The sequence below is a fragment of the Myotis lucifugus genome, unplaced genomic scaffold, assembly GCF_000147115.1.
Source record: "Myotis lucifugus unplaced genomic scaffold, Myoluc2.0 scaffold_21, whole genome shotgun sequence".
In the NCBI taxonomy this organism is placed as follows: domain Eukaryota; kingdom Metazoa; phylum Chordata; class Mammalia; order Chiroptera; family Vespertilionidae; genus Myotis; species Myotis lucifugus.
Genome location: NW_005871069.1, coordinates 7,149,800 through 7,166,018, shown reverse-complemented (window position 1 = coordinate 7,166,018; position 16,219 = coordinate 7,149,800). Strand labels below are relative to the sequence as shown.

The window sequence follows — 16,219 nt, the reverse complement described above, 5'->3', positions numbered from 1 at the left end:
ATCTTTGAAAATGTCCCATGTGCACTTAAAAATAATGTATATTCTGTAGCTTTGGGGTGAAGATGTCAATTAGTTCCATCTGTTCTAGAGTGTTATTTAGGATTGCTGTTTCCTTGTTGATTTTTTGTCTAGAAGATTTTTTTAAAATATATTTTTATTGATTTCAGAGAGGAATAGGGAGAGAGAGATAGAAACATCAATGATGAGCATCGTTGATCGGCTGCCTCCTGCATGCCCCCCACTAGAAATTGAGCCTGCAACCTGGGCATGTGCCCTTGACCGGAATCGAACCTGGGACTCTTCAGTCCACAGACCGATGCTCTATCCACTGAGCAAAACTGGCAAGGGCTTGTCTAGAAGATTTATCCAGTGACGTTAGTGGGGTATTAAAGTCCCCTACTATGATTGTATTGCTGTCGATCTCTCCCTTGATATCCTCCTGAAGTTTTTTAAAAAATATATTTCAATGCTCCTGTATTGCATATATATTTACCAGAGTTAGAGCCACTTGTTGTATTGATCCCTGTAGTATTATGAAGTGCCTTTCTTTATCTCTTGTTATGGACTTCACTTTGAAGTCTATTTTGTCAGATATAGGTATTGCTACCCCAGCTTTATTTTTAATTTCCATTTACCTGAAAAAATTTTTTTCAATCTCTTCATTTTCAGTCCGTGTGAGTCCTTTGTTCTAAGGTGGGTCTCTTGTAGACAGCATATATAGGGGTCATATTTTCTTATCCATTCAGCTACCCTATGTTTTTTTATTGGAGCATTTAATCCATTTATGTTTAAGGTTATTAATAGATACTTGTTTGTTGCCATTTTTATTCTGTATATGTGTTTCTGCTTCCCTTTCTATTTTTTCTTTTTACAACAGTCCCTTTAGCATTTCTTGCATTACTGGCTTGGTGGTAATAAACTTCATTAGCCCCTTTTTGTCTGTGAAGTTCCTGATTTCCCCTTCAATTTTGAATGATAACCTTGTTGGATAGAGTATTCTTAGATTCAGTCCCTTGATTTGCATCACTCTGTATACTTCATTCCATACCCTTCTGGCCTGATGTGTTTCTGTTGAGAAATCAGTTGATAGTCTAATGGGAGATCTCTTGTAGGTAACTATCTGTCTCTCTCTGGTAGCCTTTAAGATCCTTATTTTGCTGTTGACGTTTGCCAATTTAATTATGATGTGCCTCGGTGTTGGTCGTTTTGGTTCATCTTGTTTGGGACTCTCTGTACTTCTTGGATTTGTTTGAGTTTTTTCTTCCCCAAGTGAGGGAAGTTTTCTGTCATTATTTCTGAAAACAGGTTTTTTATTCCTTGCTCAGCTTCCTCTTGAATGTTGTTTTGTTTAGTGCTGTCCCAGAGCTCCCTTAGACTCGCCTCCTGCTCTTTAATTTTTTTTCATTTGCTATTCTGCTTGGGTGTTTTCTTCCACTTGGTCTTCTAACTTGTGATTTGGTCCTCAGCCTCTTCTAGTCTAGTGTTGAAACCTTCCATTGTGTTTTTTATTGCAGCTACATCATTCTTCATTTCCTCTTGATTCTTACACATGTTGGTGAATATCTCATCCAGACGTTTGAGAATCCTTATAATCATTACTCTGAATTCTTTCTCTGACAAGTTCCTTGCCTCCATTTCATTTAGTTCCTTTTCTAGTGACTCCTCCTTTTCTTTCATTTGGGGGTTGTTTCTTTTTCTCCCCATTGTTGCTGTTCCTTTGTAATTGATTCTGTGTATTAAACTGCTATGCCACCCAGATTTTTTAAATTGGTTTTGTGTAGTAGATGTTTTGTGAAACCTTGTTGTGCAAGTCTCTCATTGTTCTGGGCTGGGTGTTCTAGGAAGACCGCCTACTTGAGATATTTGGGTTGTTCTGATGTAGTTGGGTCTTGAATGTTATTGTCTGGTTTGTGGATGGAGTTTCCTCTCAGGGTGTTTGATTATGTGGCTCTCTCCCTACCACATTGTGCCAACTATTGTGGAGGCACTAAAATACAACATGAGAAGACACGACACAGAAGGAACAGAATACAAATGTACACAAGACACCTATAACCCCAATAAAAGTGACTGCCAGAGAAAAGAGAACTAGGAAGGAGAAATGAGAGCAAGAATGATAGTGAGAAAAAAAAAGAAAGAATATGGGGAGAAAACACAACAAAATAAACAAATTAATCAAAAAGCATAAATAAAAACCACCGGAAAAAAGGGAGGTAGGGGGAAGAATCTGTAATTGCAGAACTTAAATAGAAAAAATAAGGTTAAGGAATTGGATGAATAGGGGAAGGATCACAGTTTAGGATAGAGGAAGGAGAAAAGAAATGAGAAGACAAGAAGAAAAAAAACTTTTTTTTTAAAAGAAGCATAGAGAAGAGAGAAGATAGGCTTAAATTTAGGAAGTGAAACAAGTTAAAAAATTAGGAGAAGAGCCCTGGCCAGTTTGGCTCAGTTGAGAGAGAGCCTGCAGACTGAAGGGTCCTGGGTTCGATTCTGGTCAAGGGCACGAACCTTTATTGCATGTTCCCCGGCCCTGTGTGCAGGAGACAACTAATCAAGGTGTCTATCTTACTTTGATGTTTCTCTCTGTCTCTCCCTCTCCCTTCCACTCTCTCTAAAAATTAATGGATAAATATCCTCACATGAGGATTAACCAAAAAATAAAAAAATTAAGAAAAAATTTAGGAGAAGAAAAAAGCAAGAGAAGAGAGAAAGAAGAAAAATAATTGACTAGTAAAGTAAAAAAAAAAAAGAGGAGGAGAAATGGAGTAGGAGCAGGGAAGAGGAAATTGAATATTTGAATAAACCAAGAGATTAGAATAATAACACATCAATAAAACAGATAAAGAAGATCCATTTTTAAAAAGGGGACAAAAGAAAGGAAACAGTAAAACTAAAATGGGAAAAGGAGAAGATAAATGGGAGGAAAAAAAGAGAAGTGTGGAAGAAAAAGGTGCAAACAATAAAAAATAAGATAAAATAAAAAAATAATTTAAAAATTTTAAATAATAAAAATTAAAAAGTGAAGCATCCTTCATTTCAGCCGAATTTTAATGCCCCACGGGAATTGGTTTAGATCTCCACTCTTCTGTTCTGCCTGCTAATTCTGGGCTTCCTGCTAGCTACTTAGATGCTGGCCACTGTCATGCACTTTCTTTTGGCTTTTAGCACCCTGCTTGAAGCTCCTTCCACAGGTCTTCTGCTCGTGTCTGTCTCCACAGTCTTTGGCTGCAAGCAGGCAGGGCCAATCTGCCCTCTTTGTCTGCCTGCCAGCTGTCAGTCTTAATCATTTAAGCTTCTGTTTCTGATATTGTTTTATGAGGGGATGGTGTTGTTTTGCTTTCAGGGGATAAGATGGGTGTTTTGTTTTGTTTTTTCCTAATCCAGAGCTACTCCTCTGAGAGTGGCCCAAAATATTACTCTGGCCTTGGTTGGTCACAGATCCTTCTATGGAGACCAATGGGGTTGGCTGGCAATCTGGAGTTTTTATCAGTCTGGTTCCCAGAATATCGGGCTCAACAGGGCCCTCTTCCAATCCAGTCACTGAGGACTCTTTGGGACTATTCAGACCCATAAGCTTGGCCTCTGCCTTTGTTTCCTCCGTAATGCCCCAAATGCAGGGTGTGGCAGGCTTCCTTGAGGCTACTGGGAGGGGCTAGCTCTTCTGGGGGGAAATGGCCACTTAGATTTGGCAGTTTAAGAATGTCCCTTTTAGGGAGAGTGGAAGAGAGAGGGAAAGACAGAGAGAAACATCGATTGGTTGCCTCCTGCATGAGCCCCAATCAGAGCCTGGGTCAGGGAGGAGCCTGCAACTGAGGTACATGCCCTTGACTGGAATAAAACCCAGGACCTTGTGGTCTGCAGGCCAGAGCTCTATCCACCGAGGAAAACTGGCTAGGGCAGTTTCATTTTTAGAGTCAGTGTTCCTAGTATATGTCTACTTTAAAAAATAGGTGTGAATGAGACATATCAGGATACTGCAGCTGACATGTAAACAAAAGAGATGAGTCCTTTAACACTGACATGTTCTATTCAAACTACTCATTTGAAGCATGTCCTTTGGTTCAAAATCACAAACACGTGCTAATCAAAAGCAAAGCCTCTATCCTTTCAGGTGTTTCCCTTCCACCTGCACACTGTTTCCTTATTGCCACAAAATAGATTGAAAAGCCAGTAGGGCCAAGCTGAAGTATGACATCCAAGATGCACACTGTGCATCTAGCTTACTGGGTATGTACTAAAGCCACAAGTGAGGCAGAGCACCTCTGGGGAAGAGATGACCATTATTCATGTTAGTATCCCCCATGTCTATTACACTGCCTCTCACAGAGGAGATTTTGAATAAATGATTGGAATGAATGAGTGAATGAATGAGGAGGAATCCTATATAATATAAGACTAATATGCAAATTGTCCCCCCGACCGGGAGTTCGACTGCCGGGAGTTCAATTAGGAGTTTGATCAGGGGGTGGGGCTGGCCAACTGACCACAGCGCCTCTCCCCGGCTGGCCCTGGCCAGCGGCGGCAGCAGGCAGCCGGGGAAAGGGAGGCCCTGGCTGGCAGCTGGCAGCTGGCAGCTGGCAGCTGGCAGCCAGCAAGCAGCAGCTGCTAGGGACCCTACCCTTGCACAAATTTCATGCACTGGGCCTCTAGTCTATAATAATAAAAGTGTAACATACTAATTAGACCAGACATCCTTCCGATGACTTTTTGGTTGAAGCTGGGGCTGCAAGGGAAGCCTGGGTCCCGGGTGCCAGAGGGAAGCTGCTGCCGGCAGCTGGGGGAAGGAAGGCCTACTCTTGCACGAATTTTGTGCATCGGGCCTCTAGTCCTAATATATAAAAAGCCAGGGGCCGTCACAACCGAAACAACTGGACAGATGACTGAACAGCAGGCTGTGTGGGGTGACCAGGCTGGCAGAGGGGGGCAATTGGGGGCGACAAGGCCAGCAGGGGGGGCAAAAAAAAAAAAAAAGAACATCCCAATGCAGGACTCCTGGTCGCATCTCCCTGCCCTGCTTCCTTTCCCAGCCTCTCCTTAGGCACCTCAAGTCTGTGCCTCTCTCCCTGCTCCAAACCCTTGGGCGAGTGTTTGCAATTGAAAAGTCCTTTGTTCTGGATTTAGAGAATAAAAGCAAAGACCAAACAAAACCAAAACAAACTGCAGGTTTGTCTCTTCCCAGCACTGTGCTGCTTGGCTGCCTTTCACTATGCAGCCTTTCATGGCTGTGGTCTTGGGTCTAGATTCCCAGGGCAGCCAGCAGCCCTGTGGCTTTTCCTTTTAACAGGTGGATGTTATGCTTGTTGCCAAGGGATGTGGCTTTGGTGCAATGCAGCTTCCTTGTCACCCTCTTGGCCCACTGGCCAGCCTCCCATCTCGATTCCCATTCTTACCTGTCTCCAGGCGTCCTCTGCCCTTCCTTATTGTAAATTGTCTCCTCAGCTGTGTCTAACTTGTTAATTCCAGGTGGATGTTCACCGATTTAGTTGTATTCCTAGTCTGTCCCTGGGACAAGGTGCACAACACATCTGCCTATTCAGCTGCCATTTTTTCCACCTCTCAGAATTGGCAAATTAATAGACACACAGAGAAGAGTAGAAGTTAACAGGGTCTGGGGAGGGAGAATGCAAAGTTATTGTTTAATGTATAGTTTCTCTTTGGTATGAAAAAAATCTTTTGGGCCGAAACCGGTTTGGCTCAGTGGATAGAGCGTCGGCCTGCGGACTGAAAGTTCCCAGGTTCGATTCTGGTCAAGGGCATGTACCTGGGTTGCGGGCACATCCCCAGTGGGAGATGTGCAGGAGGCGGCTGATCGATGTTTCTCTCTCATCGATGTTTCTAACTCTCTCTCTCTCTCCCTTCCTCTCTGTAAAAAAATCAATAAAATATATTTTTTTAAAAATCTTTTGGAAATAGAAAGTTGTAATGATTCCCTAACATTGTAAATACACTTAATGCCACTGAATTTAACTAATTAAAAATAGTTAAAATGGTAAATTTTGTCATGTGTATTTTACCACAAATAACAGACAAACAAAACACATCTCAACTACATGGGGGTTTATCCTGGGAATTCAAGGATGGTCTAATATTCTAAAATCAAGCAACAGAATCATATTAATAGCTTAAAGAAAAAAAATTAAGTGATCACATCAAGTAATACAGAAAAAGCATTTGACATAACTCAATCTTCATTCAAGATAAAAACTGTTAGCAAACTAGGAATAGAGGTCATTTTCTTCACCTGATAAAGGCATCTACAAATAATCTACAGCTAATATCTACTTAATGGTGAAAGTCTTTCCTCTTAAGATCAGAAACAAGGGAGGATGTCCTCTTTCACCAGTCTCATTCACCATTGTAGACCAATGAAGTAAAGCAAGATAAAGAAATAAAAGTCATACAAATTAGAAATAAAAGGCATACATAATCATATAAATTTTCTATGTTGCCGGAAGCCGGTCCATCCTTGCTGCTTGACACAGTTGCTGCAGGGAAGAAACATCTGCACAGCATATGTTTCAAGGGACCTGGTGTATATGGCATACTGTTCTTAATATGTTTGCTCACCTTCTTGGCGCTATGTGTTTTAACCAAGGTCACCTCTCCGAGAAAGGTTGTTTCCCCAGGTAGGGATTTTTCCCTGAAGTTAGGGAGGGAATAAAACCCCTTAACTAAATGCCAGGCGGGTAGTTAATCACTTTAACTATGAACAATCACCCTTAAGCTACATAATCTTTACTCCCTGGAATGGAGATAAGAAACGCCCTAACCATTGGAATAGAATGGATAGGATTAAAATCAACTGGTATAAATACAGATGTAACAAGACAATAAAAGACAGAACTTGGCTGGAGATCCTAGACAGAACTTGGCTGGAGATCCTGGCTAGGCTGCTGATCAACTGAACGCTGTCTCTGTGTCATTCCTTCTTCGCCGACTCCATCCACACCTTTGGGGACCCCTGGACCTGCTGGGGTTGGACCCCAACACTATGTCAATGTAAAATGCCAAGGAACCTGCAAAAAAAAAAAACCCTCCTAGAACTAATAGGTCAGTTTAACAATGTCACAGGATACAAGGTCAACACAAAAATCAATTGTATTTCTCTATACTAGTGATGTTCAATGGAAGCTGAGAAATCTAATAAAAATAATACCATTTATATTAGCTCAATAAAAAAGCAAATAACTATAACTTAACAAAACATGTACAGAATGTATATGCTTAAAATCACAAAATGTTGATGAAAGCAAAGAAGACCTAGATAAATGGTCATTCCTATTCTCATGGATTGGAAGACACAATAAACATGGCAATTCTCCCTATATTGATCTGTAGATTAAACATATGTCCAAGAGTTCCTACCATAATTTTCAATAGGATATTTGATGTTAGGATGTATTTGAAAAGACAAAGGATCTAATATATAACAATTTTTACAAATAAGTAAAAAATTGGAGGAATAACACCACTCAACTTTTTAAAAGATATTTTTATTGATTTCAGAGAGGAAAAGAGAGGGAGAGAGAGATAGAAACATCAATGATGAGAGAGAATCATTGCTCGGCTGCCTCCTGCATGCCCTACACTGGGGATTGAGCCCACAACCTGAGCATGTGCCCTGACTGGGAATCGAACCGTGACCTCCTGGTTCATAGGTCGATGCTCAACCACTGATCCACGCCAGCCAGGCTCACACTACTAAATTTTAAGGCATATAAAGCTACAGTAATCAAGACAGTGAAGTGTCTGCATAAAGACAGATACATAAACTAATGAAACGAAATGGAGAATCCTGATATAGACCTATGATAATATGGTCATTTGATTTCTACAAAGGGGCAATAGCAATTTAATAGAGAAAGGATAATGCTGGAACAGATGGATATCCATATACAAAAAAAGGCTCTTGACATAAACCTTCCACTTAGAACAAAAATTAACTCAAATTGGATCACAGATCTAAATATAAAGTGTATGGCATAGAAGAAAATCATTGTGACTTGGGGTTAAGCAAAGAGTTCTTAGACATGACATCAAATCATGATTCATAAAAGAAAAATGGATATGTTAAACTTTATCAAAATAAAAAATGTTTGCCGAAACCGGTTTGGCTCAGTGGATAGAGCGTCGGCCTGCGGACTGAGAGGTCCCAGGTTCGATTCCGGTCAAGGGCATGTACCTGGGTTGAGGGCACATCCACAGTAGGAGATGTGCAGGAGGCAGCTGATCGATGTTTCTCTCTCATCGATGTTTCTAACTCTCTATCTCTCTCCCTTCCTCTCTGTAAAAAATCAATAAAATATATTTAAAAAAATAAATAAAAATAAAAAATGTTTGCTGTGTGGAAGACACTGTTTAGAGAATGAAATAAACTATACACTGGGGGAAAATGCCAATCATATGATAGAGAGCTTGCAATCAGAAGACATAAAGTCCTCTCAAAACTCAACAGTAAGATAACAAACAACCAGATGAAAACATAGGCAACTAAAACACAGTTTACCAAGCAAGATATATGGTTGGCAAACATCCATATGGAAAAAAACATTCAATAAGAACATTTTAATAGGCTAAATCCTATTAAATAAAATGATAACAAGATCTGCTATACACTTTTTAGAATGATTTAAATAAAAACATACTGACAACACCAAGTGATGACAAGGATGCAGAGCAACTGGATCTTTCATATATTTCTGAAGGGAATGCAAAAATGATATAGCCACTCTAGAAAAGTTGGGCTGTTTCTTATAAAGTTAAACCTGACACCCACCATAGGACCCACCACTCCTGAGTCTGTAGAGTAGGTTTTAAGCAAAGTTTTTCCTTAAAAGGCCAGATAGTAAGTATTTTAAGTTTATTGAACATAAGTCTCTCACAACTACTCAACTTTGTCATTGTAGTGCAAAAGTTGCCATAAGACAATATGTAGAAGAATGGGCATGGCTGCATTGCAATAAACTCATTTGTAAAAACAGGCAGCCAGCCCACAGGCCATAGTTTGTCAACCCTTACTCTAGAGAGCACAATAAATAAAAACTTGTGTTCATTGAAAACCTGTATACAAATGTTTATAGCATTATATTTGTAATCATCCAAAACTGGTAATGACCCAAATGCCCTACAATTGGTAAATGACAAACATGTAGTATATTCATACCATGGATCACAAATCAGCAAAATGAAAAAAGAGTAATCTATTAATATATGCAAAAACTTGGATGAATTCCAAAGGCATTATACTGAATGAAAGAAGCAAGTATCGCCGAAACCGGTTTGGCTCAGTGGATAGAGCGTCGGCCTGCGGACTGAAAGGTCCCAGGTTCGATTCCGGTCAAGGGCATGTACCTGGGTTGCGGGCACATCCCCAGTGGGAGGTGTGCAGGAGGCAGCTGGTCGATGTTTCTCTCTCATCGATGTTTCTAGCTCTCTATCTCTCTCCCCTTCCTCTCTGTAAAAAATCAATAAAATATATTTAAAAAAAAAAAAACAACAACAACAAAAAAAAACAAAAAACAAAGAAGCAAGTATCAAAAGGTTACATACACGCTGTATAATTCCATTCATGATATTCCTTAAAAGACAAAACCATAGTGTGGAGAAGTGATCAAAGGTGAAGAAAGCAACTATAAAGTAATACTATAAATGTATATTTTTGGATAATGGAATTGTTCTGTGGTAGCTGACTGAGGTAGTGGTTACATGAATATACGTATATATCTTAAAATTCATAAAACTATATCCCTCCCAAGTCAGCAATTTTTCTATATGATTATCTACTGAAAATACCAACAACTGTTCTCCCTATTAAAAAAAATAATCATCACTTTGTGCCTTCATTTCCTTAACCATTTGCAAGCTGGTTTTTGCCTGCACCATTTCTTTTAAAAATTAATTATTAGTGCCCTGACTGGTTTGGTTCAGTGGATAGAGCGTCGGCCTGCGGACTGAAGGGTCCCAGGTTCGATTCTGGTCAAGGGCATGTACCTTGGTTTCAGGCACATCCCCAGTAGGGGGTGTGCAGGAGGCCGCTGATCGATATTTCTCTCTCATCGATGTTTCTAACTCTTTATCCCTCTCCCTTCCTCTCTGTAAAAATCAATAAAATATATATATATTTAAAAAAATTAATTATTAGTGTCCTAGCCAGTTTGGCTCAGTGGATAAAGATTTGGCTTGCGGACTGAAGGGTCCGGGTTCGATTGCAGTCAAGGGCACATGCCCGGGGTTGTGGACTCAATCCCCAGTGTGGGGCATGCTGGAGGCAGCTGATCAATGATTCTCTCTCATTATTGATGTTTCTATCTCTCTCTCCCTCTCCCTTCCTCTCTGAAATCAATAAAAATATATATTACAAAAATTAACTGTTAGTAAGTCTAGAGAGTTTTTTCAGTCATAATTTCTGATCTTTTTGCAGCATTTTATGCTGTTGATCAGTCTTTCCTTAAAGCTCTGGTATTTAGCTTCTGAGTTGCTGTGCTTTTTGAATTTTCCATCAACTACATTGACTGCTACAGGTAGTATCCTGTTTTCTTACATAACCTGTTTCCTTTTTTAAAAAATTATATTTTTATTTATTTCACAGAGGAAGGGAGAGGGAGGGAGAGATAAGCTGCTTCCTGCACACCCCACACTAGGGATTGAGCCTGCAACCTGGGCATGTGCCCTGACTGGGAATAGAACCATGACCTTCTGGTTCACAGGTCGATGCTCAGCCACTGAGCCACGCCAGCTGCGCAACCTGTTCCTTTATTACTAGTAAGTTTTTAAAAATATATATTTTATTGATTTTTTTTACAGAGAGGAAGAGAGAGGGATAGAGAATTAGAAACATCAATCAGTTGCCTCCTGCACAGCCCCTACTGGGGATGTGCCCGCAACAAAGGTACATGCCCTTGACCGGAATCGAACTGGGACTCTTCAGTCCGTAGGCTGATGCTCTATCCACTGAGCCAAACCAGTTAGGGCACTAGTAAGTTTAATGTCTGAACAAGCAATAGAATTATATAGAGCCATACTGTCCAATGTATATTGGACATATGGCAATTAAGCATCTGAAATGTAGCTAGTGTTACTGAATAACTGAAATTTTAATTTGACCTAATTTTAATTTTAAAACTTAAAACCTGATATTCAATTCTATTATTGACAACTTTTAAATATGTTTGGAACAACTTGAGTATATAAACCTATTTTTTCAACCCTAAATTTTATGAAATCTAAATGCAGACCTAAAAGTATTTCTGATAAAAACTTAGCATCTGAATTATATTTATATATAATACAGATTTTGAATGCTTAGTACAAATTTTGAATGCTTAGTACAAAAAAAAGAGCTCACTAACAATTTATATTAATTGAATGTTGAAATTATATTTTAAATAGATTGGGTTGAATAAAAGATTATTAAAATTAATTTATCCTGTTCCTTTCTACTTTTTAAAATGTGACTTCTAGAAAACTTTAAACTACATGTTGTGTCACATTATATTTATAGTAGAGGCCCGGCTCATGAATTCGTGCACGGGTGGGGTATGGCCGGCCCACCCGGATCAGGGCTGATTGGGCCAGGTCAGCAGGGGGGAGGGGACATGAGAGGTTGGCTGGCCGGCCCTGCCCCCGACTGGGGTAGGGGGGCTGATCAGGGGCCGGGTCATCTAGAGGGAGGGACCACGGGTGGTTGGGGGTTGCCGATTGGGGCCCCAATTGGGCCAGATGGCCGCTGCAGTGCATGTCATAGTGACCGGTCGTTCTGGTCATTCTGGTCACTTGGCTTTTATATATATATAGATTTGCACTGATTTGGGGATTCAATTCCCATAGATACATACATACACACCTGTGTATGTATAGATATATACATACAAATTCATATACATATGTGCATATATGTTCTTTCATTTAGGATTTGTGCAAGTCCTGCCTCAAATGAGTCCAGGCAGGACTGTGTTATCATGTGGTAGCTCCAAATCCTTCCTCAGTTAATAGGTGAAAGATCAGTTTCTGCACATGACAGGCAGTTTTGGTTATGGACATCAAGAGCAACATGTGCAAAAGCCTCTACTTTCAGAGATGGAATCAACGAAAAAGTTTCCAAATGAAAACAATTTAAATATGCCCAAGAAAGAAAGGTAATGTCAGTGGCAATGTGGTTTCTCTTATTTCTGAACTTCCTTTTCCCCCTCTGGTTTTTTCTTTTTAATCAGCTCCATGTAGGACATCCTAAATGCTACACGAAACACAAAAGATTATTTTTCCTTCCAGTATTTAAAAAATGACATTTATAAATATATTAAAGAAACTTCTATATACAGTAGGTCCTCAGGTTACGTCAGAGATCCGTTCCTATGGCGCGATGTAACTCGATTTTCGCCATAAGTTGAAATCCACCTACGTCACTCACATGGAGCACATAACAGCAGTTATGAAGTGAAACAGTAAAATAAATTTACAAGAAAGATAACAATTCCTGACCTTACTTGTGGTAAATAAATAATAAAAAACATAAAGCACATATGTACATATGTTGAAATGACGGAACCTTTTTTTAATAAATAAACGAGAGATGGCGACGTAACCACAAAACAACGTACATCAAGTCCAACATAACCTGAGGACTGCCTGTAATCAGGACAGTGATCATTAGTAAAAACATCTCTAAGTAATCATATATTTTTAAAAAATATATTTTATTGATTTTTTACAGAGAGGAAGGGAGAGGGATAGAGAGGTAGAAACATCAATGACAGAGAAACATTGATCAGCTGCCTCCTGCACACCCCCTACTGGGGATGTGCCCAAACCGAGGTACATGCCCTTGACCGGAATCGAACCCGGGACCCCTCAGTCTGCAGGCCGACGCTCTATCCACTGAGCCAAACTGGCTAGGGCTAAGTAATCATATTCTTGATTTCTGGTAGTCACATTTGGAAATTGCTTCCTAACAATGATGTGCGAGTTTTTAAACTGTCCCTAGATGCACTAGGGGAGAAAAATCTCTGGGGGAGAAAAATCAGACTGGCCAAATATTTTTTTTTGCTAGAATCAATCCTGACAGCCCAAACTTAAAATAGTAAAAAGAAAAATATTAGACTCTATAAATGTCCCAGAATTTGTCTTTAATTGGGAAAAGAATTAAACACACATGGAACTTTCTAAAATATCTTTAACAAGCTACTTTGGGAGCTCAATTCAGAAACAGAAGTCAATATACTAAAACAGATATTTCTGTGCAGCTCCAAAATTCTTTATAAATACAGCCATTTGGAAGGATGACCCTGGATCAGAAGTTTTATACCTGTGTATTACATTAGGTGTGCATGCCTCATCTCAGTTGCCATAAATTGTCTCTGTAATTTCCTCCTGAGTAGCAGTCCTAACCACTCTGACTGCCACCATAGTCTCTGGAGCTTCCATATCCATATCCTCTAGGTCCGTGGTCGGCAAACTGCGGCTCACGAGCCACATGCAGCTCTTTGGCCCCTTGAGTGTGGCTCTTCCTAAGCCTTAGGAGTACCCTAATTAAGTTAATAACAATGTACCTACCTATATAGTTTAAGTTTAAAAAATTTGGTTCTCAAAAGAAATTTCAATCATTGTACTGTTGATATTTGGCTCTGTTGACTAATGAGTTTGCCGACCACTGCTCTAGGTTGACTGTCATACCTGCCACTCCCATATCTCGGTCCATGCCCATGGGCCCCAAAGTTTGGTTCCCTGGGCAGACTTGCCTACATGGTTCACACAGGTCTAGCAACGGTCTAGAGACTCTCCATTCAGGGCTCTCATGGCATCGGAGGCATTCTTTGGACTGGTGAAGGTAATGAAGCCAAAACATTGGGATCACTGAGTCTCTGGTCCTCGACAACAACGACCTCAGAAATAGTCCTGAAGCTGAAGTGATCTTCCAGAGCCTACTCATCAGTGTTGAAATGGAGCCCTCCAACAAAGAGCTTCCCTCCTTCAGAGGACATGCAATGAATCTGAGTCCTGGAAATTAAGAAGCAAAAGGGTTGAGCATCAACCTCTGAACCAGGAGGTTACGTTCAATTCCTGGTCAGGGCACATGCCTGGGTTGCCAGTAGAGAGTGTGCAGGAGGCAGCCAATCAATGATTTTCTCTCATCATTGATGTTTCTATCTCTCACTCCCTCTCCCTTCCTCTCCGAAATAAATAAAACATAACATAAAATCAATAAAAAGTAAAAGGGCTAGATGGAACGTTAGCACTGAACTTCTTACGAACATTGTTAACCCGTCATGTCTACTAAGTTCAAAGCCATGAGAATATTCAAAGTACAACCTACAAAGCAGTTATTTAAGATTACTACAGAATCATACAAATTGGGAGTGCTGAGAAAATGGTGAGATGAAATTACAGTATAAATGACTCTGAAGGAAAAGAATCATGTGACATGTGAAAGATAATCATAATACATGTCTGCAGTGGATGACGATCAGCAACAGAGCATAAAAGTACTTCAGGAGATAAAAGCAACTCTTGAGTTTGATTGGCAACAATGTTGGATGACTGCTCAATTAATTCAGAAGTTGAGCACTCAGACGAATTAGGTAAATATGGTTCTAATCTATAATAATAAAAGCATAATATGCTAATTAGACTGGACGTCCTTCCGGATGACCTTCCAGACAAAGCCAGGGCTTCCAGGGAAGCCCAGGTCCCAGGTGCCAGAGGGAAGCCTCAGTCCCGGGTGCCAGAGAGAAGGTGGTGCCGGCAGCTGGGGGAAGGAAGGCCTACTCTGCATGAATTTCGTGCATTGGGCCTCTAGTAAAAAATAAAACAAGCTAGATATTTCTATGGATTCAACTTACTCGAATTGAATGTACAATCAGCATAAGTGGTGGAACCTTTAGAGTAGAATTCACCTGCTGCTACGGGATTCTTTGTTAGAGGACATTATAATTAGGTGTGTGGTTTTGGGGAAGAAAAGTCTTTTATGTTTCTCAGGAAGGTTCTCTCTTGGGCCCACTCCTTTTTAGTATGTTCAACTTAAGCAAATTAATTTTTTGGATTCTTTATCTGTAAAACTGAGGATAATAATAAATAATAGTATCCTCATAAGGTGTTTGGGAAAATTAAATGAGTTAATACATGTGAAGTACTAAGAAAAGGACATGGAACAGAGGAAGGGCTTACTTATTAGCTATGGCTATTATTACTAACACTTTTTCCAGGGCAAACTCATTATGTCAACTATTACTGGGAGCTTTATGATTTCTAAGTCTATCAGATATCTTGGTCCTATTATTTCATCTACCTAATAGGCATCTCTGCTTGGATATATAAATGGCACCTCAAGTGAAATAAATCAACTACCTAGAATAGGATTTCGGCTCTGGCCAGTTTGGCTCAGTTGTTTGGAGAGTCATCCAGTACACTGAAAGGTTGCGGGTTCAATTTCGGGTTTGGGCACGTACCCAGGTTTTCGGTTCAATCCCTGGTTGGGGCTGGTACCGGAGGCAACCAGTCAATGTTTCTCTCTCTCTTTCTCCATTTCCCTCTTACTGAAATCAATCAATAAGCATGTCCTCAGGTGAGGATTAAATTAATTAATTAAAAAATAGGATTTCCACCCCAAATGAGATTCTCTTTACATGCATGTTAATGTATGTCAGTCACGCTAGTAACCTCAGACTCATCATTTCCTTTTCTCTTGTTCACATCCAATATGATTGAAATAGAACAAAATGCTGTTTTTTCCTTTTTATAAAGGCAATACCTGTTCATTGTAGAAAATTTGGAAAATACGGAAAAATAACAAAATATTATCCATAACAATAACATCCTAAACTTTCTGTTAAGAATTTCAACATAATTTTCTATTTTCCCAGATATTCAAGAGCCTACTGTATATATACATGTGATCTTTTAAAATATAAAAATGTCTTCACTATTGGAAACATTTTGTAAAACTTGTTTTCAACTGAGATTTTAAAATTCAAATTCTAAAAGAAAACATTTTTGAAGGTTTGGAAAATACAGATAACTCAACATCTTGAGATGATTACTGTTAACATTTTGGTGTACCCTGTTTTGCTACTGAAATATAAATTTGGGGGGCATTCATATGTATGTACACATAGGTGTAATATAGTTATAAAAGTCCAAAAACAGTATTTGTGGCCTATCTTAAATTATGCACTTCTAATTTTTCATATGCTTTTAAAAGCATGAATTAAATTTAACACACATGCTT

At 39.5% G+C, this 16,219-nt stretch overlaps 1 pseudogene; it reads right to left on the bottom strand.

Annotated features, from left to right (window-relative positions):
- Positions 1-12,774: 12,774 nt before the first annotated feature.
- On the bottom strand, positions 12,775-15,460 carry LOC102438981 (annotated as a pseudogene).
- Between the last annotated feature and the right edge of the window lie 759 nt (positions 15,461-16,219).